The following is a 20,745-nucleotide window of genomic DNA, read 5'->3' as shown; positions in this document are numbered from 1 at the left end:
CTCACCTTTCCCTTGCAGGCCTGATGTCTGCCCCTGGCCAGCCCGGTTGGACGTTTGAGCTGCACCCCCAGATCTCCCCACTTGCTCATTATTGATTCTGGAGAGCAAGCAGGCTACCCAGTAAAACAGCAGAGTCTGTTCCTCACCCCACACTGAGTTTTTCACAGAGGCGTCGGTTGTGAAACAATTTGATCTCCTAATCTGGCCTCTGTTTCATGGGCCATGAAATTTCACACACTTAGCACCATATTAAGCCCAATTGCTTGTAATTCACTAAAAGGCACCTTCCAGAATGACAAGCAGTTGTGATTTGAGGAGACCAGGAAACAGAGGATAAACAATGGTTACAATACCATGAAATGTTAGATGGAAACATCTGAAATGGTGACACTGGTCAATTTCAAGGCCAGAGGGTTTTTAAATTAGTCAAAGTGAGCCCTGAATTTGGTAGGCACCTGGCTATTATGGAGGCCCTATCAGGTTTGCACTCCCAGTTCTCCTGAAAGGCCATTGAGAATTCAGGCTGCCTGAGAAACTTCCCAGAATAAGCTACCAGGATTGGGGAGTGGGGGGGATGAAGGAAACCAAACGAAGCCTGAGCTAGGATGGAGAGCACTGATCCAAGTGGTGTTTGATCCTCTCCATCCCCACCTGCCTGCCTGCAGTGAAATGGACAGAGGGGCACTGATTTCTATTTGTGAACTTGCTAAAGACCATGGGCTTCCACATAAGCCATACAGCCCATACTCTGAACTCTTGGATAAACAGCAAAGTTGGCTTTTCAGAAACCTTTTCGCCCAGTGCTCTACATCCACTTTGTATTGTGCCCAGCAGAGGCTTTGGAATCTATGACTAAATTATGTTTCCGTTTAGGGATATCTTAGGAGATAAAATGAGTCTGCACAGGACATCAGATTTATTTGTGTGGTACCCATTGCTTCTATCCCCAACCCTCCTCTGCCTCTTCTTTGGCACCGAGCACAGTGACAGGAGAAATGGCTCCAGGGAACTGCATCACAGTGACTGGCTTCACTTTCCAGGGAATAACCGACAGTTGAAAGCTACAAAACATCCTCTTTGTGTTCTTCTTTGCCATTCATTTCTGCCCCCTGATAGGGAATGTCGGGGTGATTGCGCTGATTAGGGTTGACTCCCAACTCCACAGCTCCATGTACTTTTTCCTCAGCAACTTGTCACTCTTAAATGTTGTCTGCTCTTCTGTGATTGCCCCCAAGGCGATGGTCAGTTCCCTAGTGAAGAGTGAAGACATTTCTTTCCCTGGGTGTGTGGTTCAGTTTTTCCTCTTCTCCTTCTGTGCCAACAATGAGCTTTGCCTCCTGGCTGTGATGGCCTATGATCACTTTGTGGCCATCTGCAACCCATTGCTTTATTATGTCATCCTGTCCAAGAGAGTCTGCTTCCAGCTGGTGGCTGGCTCTTCCCCATGCGCCTTTGTCAATGCCACTGTGCATACGTGTACTGAATTCAGTCTGTCCTTTGGCCACTCCAGTGTCCTCAATCATTTCTTCTGCGATATTCACCCACTCCAAGAAATCTCCTGCTCTGACTTTCGCATCAATAAGCTAGTGTATTTTATCTTTGCAGCCATAGAAACAATAGGCACCATTTTCACCATCCTCATCTCCTACATTCACATCATCTTTGCCATCCTGAGGATCCGCTCCACGGCAGGAAGGCACAAAGCCTTCTCCACCTGCGCCTCCCACCTGACTGTCATTTCCTTCTTATATGGGACCCTGATCTTTACATATTCATGACCCTCGTCTGGCAGCTCAGTGGACTGGGAGAAAATGGTAGCCATGTTTGATACCCTTGTGATCCCCATGATGAACCCCCTGATCTACAGCCTGAGGAACAAGGAGGTGAAGGATGCCCTGAGGAGGACAATACACCAGAAAATTATTCCTCGCTGTATGTAAATATGGGGACTGGTTTTTTCTGATCAGTACTGGAGTGCAGATATGAGCTAGTTCTCACTCATTAAGTCAATGTGCAGAAGTTTCTATCATGTGATTTACAGAAGAAAACAATATGGAAATGGAACTTGAGCCAGATAATGAAGGAAGGTGCCATTTCCCTTGAAAAACAATGTCCAGTAACTGTGTTAAAGCTTCTCCTTTATGCACTGATATGTGATTTCTGCAATATAGGCATCTCCTCCTGCTTGTTCCACTGCCTTTTGAACTATATTGGTTAACTTAGCAGATGATATAAAGAGGAGATCCTCAGACTGTAATTATTTCCATTTGCCACTGCTATTATCTCAGTTCCCACAGCCCCCACCTAAAATCACTGTACAATTAAATAAAGAGAGGTGCACACGGAGAGGCGTTTTTATAAATAGATAGTCAAACAGGTGCTTCTGTTCGAGGACAGACAGGTAGACACTAGACAGATGGATGTTTTTCTATGGGGATAGATAGACAGAGACATAGTTATGTCTGGGGTTAGATAGACAGAAACATGTCATTAGATACACACATGAGACAGGAAGGATGGTCCAGAGGTTATCGCACTCGCCTAAGACTTGAGGGGTCTGAGTTTAAATTACGCCTCCGCTGCAGACTTCCTTTGTGACCTTGAGCAAATCACTTAGGGCCAGAGTTTTTAAAGGGATTTCAGTTCCTAATTCCCATTGAAATCAATGGGATTTATGTAGCCTAAATACCTTTACAAAACCTAGATTTCATCTCCCTTTGCCTGTTTGTCACTTGTAATATGAAGGTAAGAGGAGTGTTGTAATCAAGACACAAGAAGTGATTCTTCTGCTCTAGTCCACGCTGATTAGGCCTCAGCTGGAGTATTGTGTCCAGTTCTGGGTACCACTTTTCAGGAAAGATGTGGACAAATTGCAGAGTCCAGATAAGAGCGACAAAAATGCGAGTGCCATGTCTCCGTGTGGCTCCCAGAAGCAGCAGCACATCCCCAATCTGGCTTCTATGCATAGGGAAAGCCAGGAGCTCCACACGCTCCCCGTGCCCCAAGCACCGCCCCTGCAGCTTCAAGGGCGGCACCTGCAGGCCCCTGGTCTAAGGCCACAGAATGTTCCCAGTTAGATGGCCCATGATGCCAGCCTCCATCACTCTCTTGTTACATCTTCAAACAGGCTCCTTCATGCTTTCTCCCATTCTGACCCCAAACTCGTGAGGAGCTCCCTGTAAACATCAGCAAAACGATCTCCTCATCTCAGGGACTGTTTGACTGTTTAATTATTCCCTGTCCAGCAGGCTTGCCATCTCCTTATGAACTTGCTGCTGCAATGTACCCGTTCTGTGGTATGCTTTGCTGGATGCAGGTTGTGATCCCACAGTGTTAATTTTAGGCAACTTTTTTGAGCCTGGCTGGCCTGCTTGATAATACCTGCCAGTGAAGTTGCAGCACAGCCATGACCTCTCTTTTTTCAGTTAGGGTGACCTCTTCACACACCTCAATGCTCTCGAGTGGGACATCCCTATGGCATTCAGGCCTCAGATCAGTAACAGAGGCTGTCTTAAAATCCTCTGCACAGAATATCATCTTGACAATGGCTTCACTATTGTGATGCACTTTTAACCTGATTATATGCACAGTCTGAGGTGCAACCTGTGGAGATTTATAGAAGGAGGAGGCACACGTCAGAGCCTTAGAGGGGCTCACGTTAGGGCCCTAGTGGGACTCTGGGTGATCGCTACTTCCCACCACCCAACAAAGATGTAACGAGGTTGAGTAGTGTCCGCAAAAGAGAAACTAAACAACTAATTATTTCTCAAGAAAGGTTTTTAATGACTTATGACTGTAAAGGCAACACAGACAGAATGTGCCTAACGACTTTACGTGTACTGTAACCATCCCCAACCAATGCAAATTTATATGGAATACTGATACATTAATTAACTATACTAATTTTAAGCTACCTATTAACTTATTAACAACTTATAAACTTTTACTGACTTTTATGATAAACTTGATGGTAACTTATACTGAAGACAGGCACAGTGACCTGTAAAGCCACTATGATTTATAAACTACTAACTTCACTAGCGCTGTACCTACTTCCAGCAAGGCACAACACATACATAGTTACTATATATTGATTAACTATTGACTACTACTATTTTTAAACAACTTAAATAATTTACTAATAAACTCAACCTATAGTATTAATACAGACGTAAGATTAACCAACTCGAGCATAACCAGACCTTTTCAGTTCAAATCTCACCCTGCATTCGTCCAAAGATACATTACCTTCAGTTCACCATTTCCTGCACTGGCCAGGCACAGATAGTCAGTGAAGTGCAAGTCCCTTTGGTTCAGTGGGTGTATGTGAGCTTAACAAAGAGCTATTTCTTTTACACACACACACACACACACACACACACACACGTGCCTTTGCATCTTATTTATATGGTATTTGCTGGCTGTGTTTCAAAACAAGTCAACCAGTCAAGGTGGCCAAATATTCTAGGGTGGCATTTGTGGTTGTTTTGAACTTATGAACTGTGCACCTGTGCTCAGCTGATCTCTTCTTTATGTGGCTAATAGTGGGCAATTTGCTAGACTCAATAAAGCTCGAGTCAGCTTAAAGAAGTATTTGGTTGCAGAGCATAGTAACCACAAATCTGTATCTACCTTGACAGAGTTTCCTTTTTAATCTATAAAGCTTCCTAGATAGATTATGCTTATGCTTGCAGGATTTTACTGTACTCGCCTCTTACAGCTTCTGGAAGTTTGAGGCCTAACAGTACTTAGCCTGACATTACTTGACAAGGCTTATGAACATTAATCACACATCCCTGCTGTGGGGCCTATGTACATTGCAGGTAACAGTGTGACCCCTCCCTACCATCTCAGAAGGCCCCTCCCATCAGTTTTGCAATTTGTACTTAAACAAGGAATAAAACCAGCAGCAGATCACCTGCATCAAATGGTCACCCGTTTATCCCATCAAATTGGGACCAGGGCCAGATTGGTTAACCAAAATGTCAGATAATCGGATGAATGGGAAAGTGTAAGACTGCATCGCCATCTAGTGACCATAGGAGAGACTGTCCACTTCTGTACCTGTGTGGGCTGATTGTTGGGTTAATATGGAGAACCAGGTAATCATAGAATCATAGAATCATAGAACTTAAGATCAGAAGGGACCATTATGATCATCTAGTCTGACCTCCCGCAAGATGCAGGCCACAAAAGCTGACCCACCCACTCCTGAAATAATTCTCTCCCTTGACTCAGCTGTTGAAGTCCCCAAATCCTGATTTAAAGACTTCAAGTAGCAGATAATCCTACAGCAAGCGACCCCTGCCCCATGCTACGGAGGACGGCAAAAAACCTCCAGGGCCACTGCCAATCTACCCTGGAGGAAAATTCCTTCCCGACCCCAAATATGGCGATCAGCTGAACCCCGAGCATGCGGGCAAGACTCTCCAGCCAGACACTCAGGAAAAAGACTTTCAATATCCCAACATTGACCCTCGGTATTAAATACCAGTGGTCGCACGTTATTGATCTATTGACTAAATCACGTTCTCCTATCAAACCATTCCCTCCATAAACTTATCAAGCTTAATCTTAAAGCCAGAGAGGTCCTTCGCCCCCACTGTTTCCCTCGGTAGGCTGTTCCAGAATTTCACTCCCCTGATGGTTAGAAACCTTCATCTAATTTCAAGCCTAAACTTCCCGACTGCCAATTTATATCCATTTGTTCTCGTGTCCACATTAGTACTGAGCTGAAATAATTCCTCTCCCTCCCTGGTATTTATCCCTCTGATATATTTAAAGAGAGCAATCATATCTCCTCTCAACCTTCTTTTGGTTAAGGAAAACAAACTGAGCTCCTCAAGTCTCCTTTCATACAACAGGCTTTCCATTCCTCGGATCATTCTAGTGGCCCTTCTTTGTACCCGTTCCAGTTTGAATTCAAATAGAGGGTCAGATAAACAGGGTTCTACTGTATTGTGATCATATCATTCTTTCCGAGCTGCTTGGCTTCTCGTGAGGCTTTGCTTCACTATTCCAATCATGGATTTAGGGAAACCTAATTTAGGCTCCTCTCTGTGAAAGGGAAAGGAAAAGTGAAATGCTTCACTAAGATCAACCTTATAAGAAAAAAATGGTTCAGTTTTTTTGTTTCAAAAGGACATTTGGCTTTAGAATTTTATTTTATTCTTTATGAGATTGTGCCTTTTATGCTTTGTGGCACACAAGGAGAGAAGTTAGAAAAAACATAAAATACTCTTGCTGGACGTTTCCAATGTCTCGCAAATTTGTTTCTTAGGAGCCAGAACAATAACACGTAAGAACCCAAAAATCAGAGGGAGAGAACATAGGCTACTGCCTATAACAGACAGGCAAAACTCACTGGGTACCTGATGACTGGCTGCTGCTAAGCCCCGATTGTGTGCTGCCCTACTGAGCCTCCTAGCATGCAAGCACATCCAGGAACCCTGCACAAAATTTAAAGTCACAGTATTCAATTTTAATACAACTACAAATACACCAGAGGATCAAAATTTTCAGTTTTACTAGGTCTCTCCTTTTTTGGAACCCTTGTTTCTAAACATGCCATGAGGGACTTGAATCAAATTTCAGCGACTAATTATCACGTGTGTGGAATCATCAATAATGTGTATTCTTTGTAGTTATGTTGTTGGCTTCTTTAGGACATTTGGGGAAACAGGAGCACTGGGAAAGCCTGTTCTCCTCCTCCCCTCATACACACTGCACATTTGCTGCCATCTGGTGCTGGCTGAGCAATAGCATTGTGACATAAGAGATAATTCACCACTAAGCATTCTCTCCCTCCAGTTCATTTTCATACTTGGAGAGAATGACTAGCAACCTGATTGCCATGACAACAACTACCTTTGATAACTGATTGCTCCCTTATTACCAGAACATCATCACAGAAAGGAAGCTTATAATGAAACAGGGCCAGATGTGGATAACCATAAAAGCCTCCTGCTGTGCTCATTTGGGTTTGTACTGTGGTGCGGTGCAGTGTTTCTTTTCAAAGGGCAATGGTTTGCTACTTTCCTTAGTAAGGACTAGGTGAAAATTAGATGAAAAATTCCAGCTCTTTTTCTTGGATATTTTTTATCTGCTTCTTGCACATTCAGAGTTATAGCTTAGACCTTTCTCTGAAACTGAAGTGGCATAAAATGAGTTTTGTTTTAATACAGTTTAATTTAATTACTTTCAATACTCTGATCAACACAGCATTGAGTGGGAAAACTGGAATTTTCACAAAGATAAGAATGGCAATAAAATATATACTGAAACGACACATGAGTAAGAGCTTCATTGTTTAAACAGCACATATAGAAAATATTTTCTTTCTATTAAAAAACAAAGGAAATTAACAAACAAAAAACCCTTCTTTTAATGCTACTTAAGTTTGCTTTCATCAATAAAATAATTAGGAAATACAAAGTCAAGATTTTTTTAAAAAATGAAAAGGTTACAAAGTTCAGCATTCTCAGATTAGCAAATGTCCAAATAAGTGTTGCCCTGGGACCCTTAATTCAGTCCTCTTGTGCATTTGCAGATGTTGCCTGTAGGATCTCTGCCTCATTTATTGCAGAGTTAATGTTGCACAGACAATTTTTCATTCTGGTATTTCCTAACTTGAGAATGCTTCACTTTGCAGCCTTTTAGTCCTTTGTGCATTTCCTATTTTTATAGCTTACTTTATTGATGAGAACAATCTTTATGACAAAGGGCTTGGGTTTGTGTGTGTGTGTGTGTGTGTGTGATGTATCCATTATTAATCTGTTTAGTGTCACTAGTGCGTGCTTTACAAGACAGAAGAAATAAGGACACTCCCTAATACAAAGACCCTATGATCTAAGGAAGATTGACACATACAAAGAAAGCAGGATATGTAAGAACTAGGATTTTCTTTCTTTCTTTTGATGAATAGTCATTTATTTATTATGAATTACTATTATTATTAAAGAAAGAGTGGTGGATTGGAGAACTTGTGTAGTGAGGATGTTCTATGCAGAAGGAGCAATATGTAAACACACAAAGAATGGAATGGGAGAAAGAAACACACATGGTATTGGTGATAGTCGTACTGGTAAAACAGAGAGGGAGGGAGGAAAGGGACTAGATTTTTTGATTATGGCCTGTCCCTGTAAATAGCCCTGTCATGGAGTGGCTTGGGATTATAAGGACTGGAGGCCTGAGCTCAGCCAACCCTCATGGCTAAGAAGGCCCACCTGAACAGGGATCAGCTCATTCATTTACTGATCAGCAGGGCACAAAGAGGAAGTGGCTGAGAGAGTTGCAGGAGCTGCTGAGAAAGGAAGGAGCAGCAAGGATGGCTAGAGACAGAGAGTTTGGCAATAACCTTGGACCCTGAGAGCAGAGACTAAGGCCAGCAACAAAATTGCCTTATGCTGTTCTTCTCCTTTAGGTTTGTCTCTTGGAAAATAAATAAAACCTGGCAGGAAGGGTCAACAAAACTGATCTGTTGTGAGTGCAGCTGTGGAGCACGGAGGAGGGAGAGATGGATGGCAGGGTGCTGCAGGACCACTCAGACCACGAGGGGTTGCTTGGGAGGAGGTCATGAGCAGGGGAAGAGTGGGGCTTGAGGAGATGGCTCTACAACCAGGGCCAAACAGGAACCCTGAATGTGTGCACCCAACAACTTTCCTGGTATTTCAAGTTCTAGACTCCAATCTGGTCGGAAGGTAGCAGTTCAGAACCATCCCTAAATCACATTTAATTCAGCTGTGAAGTTTCACAGATACAAGGTCATGCTCTCAGAAGTCAAATAAATCAGAACACCAGCATAATACATTGCAAGTAGCACCCTGTTTCGGCAAACAGGATGGAACATGACAGGTACCATTGCTGGAGTAGACGCTGCATGCCAGAAGCCAAGTCATGCTCTCCACTGCACTGTTACAGCCCCTTGGGAATCAGTTATGAAAATGATGTTAAACCTACTCTGGGCCATTACACCAGCACAGTATAACCACAAAATAATGCAGTGTGGCCACACCCCGTCCTTCCTCTGGATTGCTCCAACCTGCCTCCTAGTGCAGGTGCTGGGTCAGGGAGGTAAGGGATGGGTTCGACATCAGCCACAGAGCCCATATCCCCCCAGTGGCAAAAACCTTTGCAAAACTTTTAAAGAAAATGCATCTGCATGTGATTATCCCCTGTCCCCTAGAGAAATGCGGTATATTTTAATGAGTCTGCCAGTGCTTGTCTATCAGAGCTCAAAGGTGATACAGAGATCCTCTCCCAAATGATGCTATGCCAAACATGAACACACTTCCATCCTATACTCTGAAATCAAGAAAGATGACATCTCCCAGAAGGTAGGAGTGAACATTATTTCTATTACAATAGAACTGAAATCTCCTTTTGTTAGTTACCTCAGGAAATAGCTCTTTTCAGAACACCTTGCCCAAGGCAGAGATTTGCAGAAGTCAACTTGCTTATTATTTTAATCTATAATGCAGCCATGTGGGAACAGAAAGGAGATTGTTCCTAGTCTTTCACATGAATTGTCTTTTGGAGTGGACCTCTACCATGAGAAACTCAGCCCAAGCACAGATATTGCCAAATGCAGCTGTCCACTAAATTGCAGCAGATATTACGTCTAGGAGGAAATCCTGGGCCATTGAAACTAATGGAAAATTTGCCATAGACTTCAATGAGGCCAAGATTAAATATGTGGGGAGTGATGGTCGAGCATTCTCACTGGGGAGTCTTCTTTTCGCTTGCAGATAGATAGATAGATAGATAGATGTTTTTTCAGGATCTGAGATTTGTGAACAGACAGGAGATCTCTTTTAGCATTAAAAATTTATTTATGGTCCTCAATCCTGCACTTCCTTTAAAAGTGGGGGTAGGAAATAGCTTAGTAGAAATTTGCTATAATGGAACTAGCTGACCTCTGGTTCAGATTTTCTATTTAGAAGGAATTTGGTCTGCAGAAGCATTTGGATTCACTAGTCTTTTTATGAAACACTGAATAAACACACAGAAATTGCCAGATTGGATCAGACCTGAGCTCCATCTAGTGTCTTGTCTCTGATACTGGCCAGTACCAGATGTTTCAAAAGAAGGTTTAATAACCTTCAGTAGGCAGCTGTGGAATAATTAGCCGTTCCCCACATCTCATACTGATCTCTAATAGTTAGAGATTCATTTAAGTCCTGAAGCATGATGTTTTGTATCCCTTAAGCATCCACATCAATACACCATGCCATCGAAAGCTGTCAAATCCCTCCAGTTTCTTTGTAGTTCTGCTTAACAGCACTCCTAGGATCTTCAGACATTTCCCAACTTCTCAGCTCATCCAGAAGAAGAGCTCAGACCAGCAAGGTACTGAGCACGTTAGGCCCAATCCAACGCAAAATATAAGCACATGCTTAACTTTATTCAACTTTAAGAATATAAGAAGCCCCGTTGAAATCAACATGCTTAAAATTCTGGGGGCTTCACTTCAGGAAAGATGGAGCTAGATTGAAGACATTCCAGAGGAGAGCAATAAAAATAATGAAAGGTTTAGAAGCACTGGGGGATGGACTAGATGACCTCTTCAGGTCCTACGTTTCTTTGATTCTACAAAAAGTTATGCACCTGCTTAAATGTTCTGCTGGACTGAGGCAAGAATGCTCAGATCCATGCAGGATCAAGCCCTGAATGACCTATTGTTCTTTGCTTGGATGCATTTGATGAAAGAAATCAAGTCCTTCTTCCTTGGTACCTTCTGTAGAACTGCACATTCATCAAGCTGCCTTTGAAGTTGAATAATCATTTTATTTGTAATATTTGTCTGAATGCCGACTGACTGACATGCTAGTTGGCCAAAATCAAAGAGTGGGTAAAGAAATAAATGATGTGTGTATGTATGTCATGTCTATGAATATGTACACACACACACACACACACACACTTTTTCTTGATCTTTGGCCACATAAAGCATATCACACATAGTGATAATCACACTAGACGTTCACTACCTTTTACCTTTTACATTACCAGGGTGTTATGAATGAGAACCAAGCCATGCCCATAATTTCACAAACTGGAATGTACGACATGAGCTAAGTACAATTAACAATTATATGATTTGGCAATCACTATTGTGACACGGGGTGAGGAAAGAGGTGCATTGAGGATATTGACATACGATGACACCGGTTTACAGGCAGTTTCTTATCTCTATAAAGACAGGTTAAAAGATAAATCTACACACAGAATATTTTTCTTATCATTATAAATATATTTCTAAAAATATGTTAATTGTTGTTCATTTTCTCAGAAATATTACCCCTGGCTAAATGCTTTTAGTCTGATCATTAGAAGTGTATGTGTGGTGATTTTTCAGTAGCCAAAGAACAAAAAGCTATTGGATTTAGTCAGCATGGCTGTAGTGTCCAGATAGGATACATTTGGAAGTTCCATTTTTGCAATATTTTCTCAAGGAAAGTATGCGCATAATGTGTACTACCTGGTAGCCGATTATTTAAAAAACATGGAGGAGTATTTTGGTTGGGGAAACAGTCAAACAATAACCAGAGAGTGTCATGCAAACTATGCATTCCTCCTAACCATGTTATTTTCCCAGGTATAATGGAAATCCACAGATTCTACTACTGTCTAAGGCAGCAGTCCCACAAAATTGCACATATTCCTTAATTTTATTTATGTGAGGTATTCCACTGAGTCTGTGAGACTACACTGAAAAATGAATTTAAGATATCAGCAGAATCAGGGTCCCTACCAGCACTACAAAAAAAGATTCTGCATGGACTCCTCCTGAACGTCGAAACAACAGACTGGACTTCTACATAGATTGCTTCCCTTGACATGCATAGGCTGAAATTGTGGAAAAGCAGCATCATTTGCCCCATAACCTCAGCCATGCTGAACATAATGCCATTAACAGTCTCAGGAACAACTCTGACATCATAATAAAAAAGGCTGACAAAGGAGGTGCTATCATCATTATGAATAAGTTGGAATATGAACAAGAGGCCACTAGACAGCTCTCTAACACCACATTCTACAGGCCATTATCCTCTGATCCCACTGATGATTGTTAGGGGGCTTACTCCTTCACCCTCCTACTTCCCTGGTCCTTCTCGTATGAACAGAGAGCAACAATACCCGAAGTCCAAAGGCGCAAACAATTTGATGTTTATTGGGGTGAACTTCCAGCAAGCATGATTCCAGTTTCCTTCCTTAGTGTCCCCCTTCCCAGCTCTGACATCACAGAGCCTTGCCTGTGTCCCTGTTCCTGTTCCCATCCCCTGTTCCCATTTTCCCCTTTAGTAAAACATGATCCCAATTCCCCCATCCCCAGTCCCTGTTCCCCCCCTTCCTGATTGACTGCAGACTATATAGTAAAACCTGAGTTTTGCTTAGCTATACCTTAACCAATCATTTTACTAAAATTTAACTAACCAATCCTAACATATTGTAACATGGTTATTTAACCAATTATATTCCACCACCTTCATTGGTTTACATCCAACAAAATTAATTATACAGCAGACAGAAACAATCACAGAACCAGACAGAGACCATGCAAATAAACATACAAAACAATACAGAAGTGAGGATTTCACAACTACATCTATACAGACATAAGGGTTTTCCAGCTGTGTTTATTGATAAGTGAGTTCTTGCCAGACCGGATGCTATCAAGCTAAGTTTCCTTTTACAACTTCTAGGCTCTACCCTTTCTCTGGAGGTGAGAGGAATATCAGGACCAGGACTGTATTCCTAACAGCCCAATAGCACCTTATTTCAATGTGACTACTTTGGAATGTGAGGACGTGACCATACACTTCCCAGCTTATGGCTGCCTAACTACATCTTAGCTGACGGCCTTAGCCTGTCACAGTAAGAGAAGGCCATTCCACAGACAGTGATTTTGATTCTTTCTTTTATACCTCTATAACTAGCTAAGTGATAAGAATACACCTAAATTCTTAAAGTATAGGCCTTTGCAGACAGGCCTGAATATCTATATCCTAACAAGAGCTAAGAAGAGACCTGCACTCACATGAGAACCAACCAACCAGAACCACTGTTACAATCTAGCTGGGTGTGGGGCTCCACATGTTGTTTTGTCAAGTGATAGTAGCACCTGGAGGGGTTTGCTGCTTGTCATTAGTGAGGCATTATGAGAGACAGGCCAGGCTGGAGAGTTAAGGGAGTACAGTGGTACCCTGGTTCCAGGCTGCACCCTGGGAATGCCCATCACACAAGGAATCCCAGAATTGGGACAAAATGTCTCTTTATATGTAGTTTGCCATTCAGGATGTCCCACAATCCTCCAACGACTTTTCACCCTTTGAATTGCTGTACAGCAGACAACCCCGGGGGGTACTGGATCTTTCACAGGAGTCTTGTCAGGAATATAATCTGGTGTGTCCTCAAGTTGAGAGGGAGAGACTGGATCTGGTAGGGGGCTTTGCCAGGGAGAAGCTGAGAGTGGCACAGCACTCCCAGGAACAAGAGTACAATAGAAATGCCTGCCTCTGGGTCTACCAGCCAGGGGATGGGGTTCTTCTGCTTTTGCCTCTGAAGAACACTAACTGCTGAGAAAGGGGCAAGGGACATTTGAGATCCTCAGACAAGTCACAGGGGGTGAGTTATAAGTTTCAGTTGGTGGGCAAGCTGCTGAAATCCTGGTGGGTCCAGGATGTGTCTTGCCCACATCCCAACACCAGTGGCAAAATTTGGTCCCCAGGGGTCGGAGACCGGGTCGTGCACAGAGATGCTTCTCAGGGAAAACCTGTCCCTGGCCCACCAGGAGGAGGCCAGAGAATTGGTCAAGCATTTCACAAATGGCTTTACTACTAAACCCACCTAATCACACACCCATACATCTGAAACGTGACAGCTGTGTCCAGAAGGGCTGCTTCCAGGTACAGGAGTGGTTAAAGGACACAGCCAAGAAGGAATTACAAATTGTGTTGCAATTGGGTGTATCTGAGGAATCAAATAGTGACTGGTGCAGCCCAGTTGTGCTGGTCCCTAAGCCAGACCACAGCATTTGCCTTCACATTGATTTTCACAAATTAAATGCAGAGCCAAAGTTTGATGCCTATCCTGTACCTCAGATCAGCGAGATGCCTGAAGGCCTGGGGAAAGCTCAATACATCACCCCCTCAGCCTTACAAAGGGCTATTGGGAAATCCCCTTGACACCTGACTCCAAGGAGTTAACTGCATTCACCATGACTTATGGGCTGTACCACTTCCAGACCTTTCCATTCAGAATCCATGGAGCTCCTGTGACACTTCACAGACTCACGGACAAAATACTTCTGCCCCACAAAGTTCATGGCATTGCATACTTAGGCCGTGTTTGCATTTACATAAGAACATAAGAACATAAGAGAGGCCGTACCGGGTCAGACCAAAGGTCCATCTAGCCCAGTATCTGTCTACCGACAGTGGCCAATGCCAGGTGCCCCAGAGGGAGTGAATCTAACAGGCAATGATCAAGTGATCTCTCTCCTGCCATCCATCTCCATCCTCTGACGAACAGAGGCTAGGGACACCATTCTTACCCATTCTGGCTAATAGCCATTTATGGACTTAGCCACCATGAATTTATCCAGTCCCCTTTTAAACATTGTTATAGTCCTAGCCTTCACAACCTCCTCAGGTAAGGAGTTCCACAAGTTGACTGTGCGCTGCGTGAAGAAGAACTTCCTTTTATTTGTTTTAAACCTGCTGCCTATTAATTTTATTTGGTGACCCCTAGTTCTTGTATTATGGGAATAAGTAAATAACTTTTCCTTATCCACTTTCTCAACATCACTCATGATTTTATACACCTCTATCATGTCCCCCCTTAGTCTTCTCTTTTCCAAGCTGAAGAGTCCTAGCCTCTTTAATCTTTCCTCGTATGGGACCCTCTCTAAACCCCTAATCATTTTAGTTGCCCTTTTCTGAACCTTTTCTAGTGCTAGAATATCTTTTTTTGAGGTGAGGAGACCACATCTGTACACAGTATTCGAGATGTGGGCGTACCATGGATTTATATAAGGGCAATAATATATTCTCAGTCTTATTCTCTATCCCCTTTTTAATGATTCCTAACATCCTATTTGCTTTTTTGACCGCCTCTGCACACTGCGTGGACATCTTCAGAGAACTATCCACGATGACGCCAAGATCTTTTTCCTGACTCGTTGTAGCTAAGTTAGCCCCCATCATGTTGTATGTATAGTTGGGGTTATTTTTTCCAATGTGCATTACTTTACATTTATCCACATTACATTTCATTTGCCATTTTGTTGCCCAATCACTTAGTTTTGTGAGATCTTTTTGAAGTTCTTCACAATCTGCTTTGGTCTTAACTATCTTGAGAAGTTTAGTATCATCTGCAAACTTTGCCACCTCACTGTTTACCCCTTTCTCCAGATCATTTATGAATAAATTGAATAGGATTGGTCCGAGGACTGACCCTTGGGGAACACCACTAGTTACACCTCTCCATTCTGAGAATTTACCATTAATTCCTACCCTTTGTTCCCTGTCCTTTAACCAGTTCTCAATCCATGAAAGGACCTTCACTTTTATCCCATGACAGCTTAATTTACGTAAGAGCCTTTGGTGAGGGACCTTGTCAAAGGCTTTCTGGAAATCCAAGTACACTATGTCCACCGGATCTCCCTTGTCCACATGTTTGTTGACCCCTTCAAAGAACTCTAATAGATTAGTAAGACACGATTTCCCTTTACAGAAACCATGTTGACTATTGCTCAAGTGTTTATGTTTATCTATGTGTCTGACAATTTTATTCTTTACTATTGTTTCAACTAATTTGCCCGGTACCGACGTTAGACTTACCGGTCTGTAATTGCCGGGATCACCCCTAGAGCCCTTTTTAAATATTGGCGTTACATTAGCTAACTTCCAGTCATTGGGTACCGAAGCCGATTTAAAGGACAGGTTACATACCTTAGTTAATAGTTCCGCAGCTTCACATTTGAGTTCTTTCAGAACTCTTGGGTGAATGCCATCTGGTCCCGGTGACTTGTTAATGTTGCGTTTATCAATTAATTCCAAAACCTCCTCTAGTGACACTTCAATCTGTGACAGTTCCTCAGATTTGTCACCTACAAAAGCCAGCTCAGGTCTGGGAATCTCCCTAACATCCTCAGCCGTGAAGACTGAAGCAAAGAATCCATTTAGTTTCTCCGCAATGACTTTATCGTCTTTAAGCGCTCCTTTTGTATTTTGATCATCAAGGGGCCCCACTGGTTGTTTAGCAGGCTTCCTGCTTCTGATGTACTTAAAAAACATTTTATTATTAGCTTTGGAGTTTTTGGCTAGCCGTTCTTCAAACTCCTCTTTGGCTTTTCTTATTACACTCTTGCATACAAGCTTACAGGAACACAGCTGTACTGATACAGCTGTGCTGCTTTAAAGCATCCATGTAGCCATGTTATGCTGATGGGAGAGAGCTCTCCTATTGGCATAATAAAACAACAAGCTCAACAAGCTGTGGTAGCTATGGTGGAGGGAGACACGAGTGACATGAGCGCTTATGCCAACAAAACTTATGTCACTTGGGGGGGGGTGTTTTTTCACATCCCTGAGCAACAGAAGTTTAGCCAACATACATGCTAGTGTAGACAGGACCTTAATTGATGTAATGGTCTATTCCACCACCTGGGCGGAGCACCCCCATCATGTCAGTGCAATATTCCAGTTCCTTTGAGCTGTGAGTCTCACACTCAATCCAGACAATTGCCAGACTGGCTGCATGGAGACAAAGTACCTTGGCTATAAATTGGGGAATGGGAGAATCAAACCCTTCATAGAGAAGGTAAAGGCCCTGGGAGAATGTCCTGTCTCCACCACAAAGTGTCAAATAAAATCTTTCTAGGGGTTGACTAGGAGCCACCAGTGCTTCATAACCCACATGTTAATGATTTCAGCCCCACTTGCATAGCTATTGTGCAGCCACACACCCCAAAAGATGCTGTGACCCTCTGTGTGTGCAGCTGCATATGGCGAAATAAAGCAAATTCTCTGCAGTGCCTTGGTACTTCACAGGCAAGACTTTAATAAAGAGTTTAATCTAACAAATGGGTGCATTGGAATGGGGCCTGGGGGCTGCACTCTCACAGGAATTGGAGGACAGAGACCACCCCATTTTGCACTTGAGAAAGAAGTTGCTGCCCCAAGAACAAAAATACACAGTGACAGAGAAATAATGCCTGCTGGTAAAGTGGACTGCCGAGGACCTTAGATACTATTTACTTATACTATTTATTTTATTCTCGTCATAGATCACACTCCTTTAAAATGGCTGCATTCCAAGAGAGACACAAACCCCAGTTTGCCCCAGTGGTACTTGGCTCTGCATCCTTATACGTTTACACTTCGCCATCGAACTGGTGCCACACATATGAATGAGGACTTTTTTCATGAGATGGGGGAGGGGCTGATAAGATAAAGGAAGTCTCCAAGGCCTGGTCTACACTCGGGGGGGGGGGGGCGGGTTCGATCTAAGGTATGCAACTTCAGCTACGCGAATAGCGTAGCTGAAGTCGAAGTACCTTAGTTTGAATTACTTACCCGTCCTCGACGTCCGCGGCTCCCCCGTCGACTCCGCCACCGCCGTTCGCGGTGGTGGAGTTCCGGAGTCAATGGGAGTGCGTTTGGAGTTCGATATATCACGTCTAGATGAGACGCGATATATCTAACTCCGAGAAATCGATTGCTACCCGCCGATATGGAGGGTAGTGAAGACATTCCCCAAGTCAACTCCAGGGGGAGGCATGTGGCAGGGCAGTCTGCCGTTTAAGGGGCTGAGGAGCCAGGGAGCAGAAAGCCCTGGCCTAACAAGAAGCTGAGCAGCAGATGTTGGGAACCAGCTGATCTAGCTAAGCAGTAGTTAATGACTGTCCCCCATGTACAGCTGAGACATATAAGTGAGGATCTAGGTCTGTAAGACGGAGGCACCAGGACAGACAAACACTTTCCTAAATAACAGCAGGGCAGGCTGGCAGGCCAGCTCTGTGGTCCTCCTGAGGCTAAGGGAGGGCTGTGATGCTTGAGCTACTAGAGAGCAGAGGAACCTGGAGTATCAGTCAAGGTCAGGAGTATCACTTTTGTTAGTTTTCCATATACCTTGTGTTTGTGAGTCAGAAGAATAACAGAGCCTGCACAGACAGCTAAAACAAAGCTGGGCGTGGGTGACTGTTTTGCCCTCCACCTGATAGACAGACACACCAGACTACACACTCTCTTTGGCTTTTCCCAGGGTTACACTGTGCTCACTCACAGGCTACTGCTTGGATCTCTTACCTTTTGTCTCTGCCTCTCTGGTTGTTCTTGTCCGTTCTTAGTTTTTGTGTGAACTCTCTTCCCCCACTGCTCTTTGTAAAACAATACTCAGCCATGAGCTCCTGGGTGGATTCACAGAGACCTTTTGTCTTAGATGAGGGTTTATACTTACTGTTATGTTAACTGAAAGGTGAGTTCATACTTATCAGTATCACAGAATCATAGAATCATAGAATCTCAGGGTTGGAAGGGACCTCAGGAGGTCATCTAGTCCAACCCCCTGCTCAAAGCAGGACCAAACCCAACTAAATCATCCCAGCCAGGGCGTTGTCAAGCCTGACCTTAAAAACCTCTAAGGAAGGAGATTCCACTACCTCCCTAGGTAACCCATTCCAGTTCTTCACCACCCTACTAGTGAAAAAGTTTTTCCTAATGTCCAACCTAAACCTCTCCCTCTGCAACTTGAGACCATTACTCCTTGTTCTGTCATCTTCTACCACTGAGAACAGTCTAGATCCATCCTCTTTGAAACCCCCTTTCAGGTAGTTGAAAGCAGCTATCAAATCCCCCCTCATTCTTCTCTTCTGCAGACTAAACCATCCCAGTTCCCTCAGCCTCTCCTCATAAGTCATGTGCTCCAGCCCCCTAATCATTTTTGTTGCCCTCCGCTGGACTCTCTCCAATTTGTCCACATCCTTCTTGTAGTGTGGGGCCCAAAACTGGACACAGTACTCCAAATGAGGCCTCACCAGTGCTGAGTAGAGGGGAATGATCACATCCCTCGATCTGCTGGAAATGCCCCTACTTATACAACCCAAAATGCCATTAGCCTTCTTGGCAACAAGGGCACACTGTTGACTCATATTCAGCTTTTCGTCCACCGTAACCCCTAGGTCCTTCTCTGCAGAACTGCTGCCCAGCCATTCGGTCCCTAGTCTGTAACAGTGCATGGGATTCTTCCGTCCTAAGTGCAAGACTCTGCACTTGTCCTTGTTGAACCTCATCATATTTCTTTTGGCCCAATCCTCTAATTTGTCTAGGTCCCTCTGTATCCTATCCCTACCCTCCAGCGTATCAACCACTCCTCCCAGTTTAGTGTCATCTGCAAACTTGCTAAGGGTGCAGTCCAGACCATCCTCCAGATCGTTAATGAAGATATTGAATAAAACCGGCCCCAGCACCGACCCATGGGGCACTCCACTTGATACCGGCTGCCAATTAGACATGGAACCATTGATGACTACCCATTGAGCCCGACCATCTAGCCAGTTTTCTATCCACCTTACCGTCCATTCATCCAGCCCAGACTTCTTTAACTTGCTGGCAAGAATACTGTGGGAGACTGTATCAAAAGCTTTGCTAAAGTCCAGAAATAGCACATCCACTGCTTTCCCCTCATCCGCAGAGCTGGTTATCTCCTCATAGAAGGCAATTAGGTTAGTCAGGCATGACTTGCCCTTGGTGAATCCATGCTGACTGTTCCTGATCACTTTCCCCTCCTTTAAGTGGTTCAGGATTGATTCCTTGAGGACCTGTTCCATGATTTTTCCAGGGACTGAGGTGAGACTGACTGGCCTGTAGTTCCCTGGATCTTCCTTCTTCCCTTTTTTAAAGATGGGCACTACATTAGCTTTTTTCCAGTCGTCCGGGACCTCCCCCGATCGCCATGATTTTTCAAAGATAATGGCCAATGGCTCTGCAATCTCATCGGCCAACTCCTTTAGCACCCTCGGATGCAGCGCATCCGGCCCCATGGACTTGTGCTCGTCCAGCTTTCGTAAATAGTCCCGAACTACTTCTTTCTCCACAGAGAGCTGGTCACCTCCTCCCCATATCGTGCTGCAGAGTGCAGCTGTCTGGGAGCTGACCTTGTCTGTGAAGACAGAGGCAAAAAAAGCATTGAGTACACTAGCTTTCTCCACATCCTCTGTCACTAGGTTCCCTCCCTCATTCAGCAAGGGGCCCACACTGTCCTTGACTTTCTTCCTGTTGCTAACATACCTAAAGAAACCCTTCTTGTTACTCCTAACATCTCCGGCTAGCTGCAACTCCAAGTGTGATTTGGCCTTCCTAATTTCACTCCTGCATGCTTGAACAATACTTTTATACTCCTCCCTGGTTATTTGTCCAATCTTCCACTTCTTGTAAGCTGTTTTTTTGTGTTTAAGATGAGCAAGGATTTCACTGTTAAGCCAAGCTGGTCGCCTGCCATAATTACTTTTCTTCCTACACATCGGGATGGTTTGTTCCTGCAACCTCAATAAGGTTTCTTTAAAATACAGCCAGCTTTCCTCGACTCCTTTCCCCGTCATGTTATTCTCCCAGGGGACCTTGCCCATCAGTTCCCTGAGGGAGTCAAAGTCTGCTTTTCTGAAGTCCAGGGTCTCTGTTCTACTGCTTTCCTTTTTTCCTTGTGTCAGGATCCTGAACTCGACCATCTCATGGTCACTGCCTC

At 43.8% G+C, this 20,745-nt stretch overlaps 1 pseudogene; it reads left to right on the top strand.

The window, feature by feature from the left end:
• Positions 1-1,169: 1,169 nt before the first annotated feature.
• Positions 1,170-1,940, top strand: LOC123347062 (annotated as a pseudogene).
• Positions 1,941-20,745: the final 18,805 nt, after the last annotated feature.

Source organism: Mauremys mutica, chromosome 1, assembly GCF_020497125.1.
Source record: "Mauremys mutica isolate MM-2020 ecotype Southern chromosome 1, ASM2049712v1, whole genome shotgun sequence".
In the NCBI taxonomy this organism is placed as follows: Eukaryota; Metazoa; Chordata; order Testudines; family Geoemydidae; genus Mauremys; species Mauremys mutica.
The sequence above is the reverse complement of the archived record's forward strand: the minus strand, read 5'-3'. Positions and strand labels throughout refer to the sequence as shown.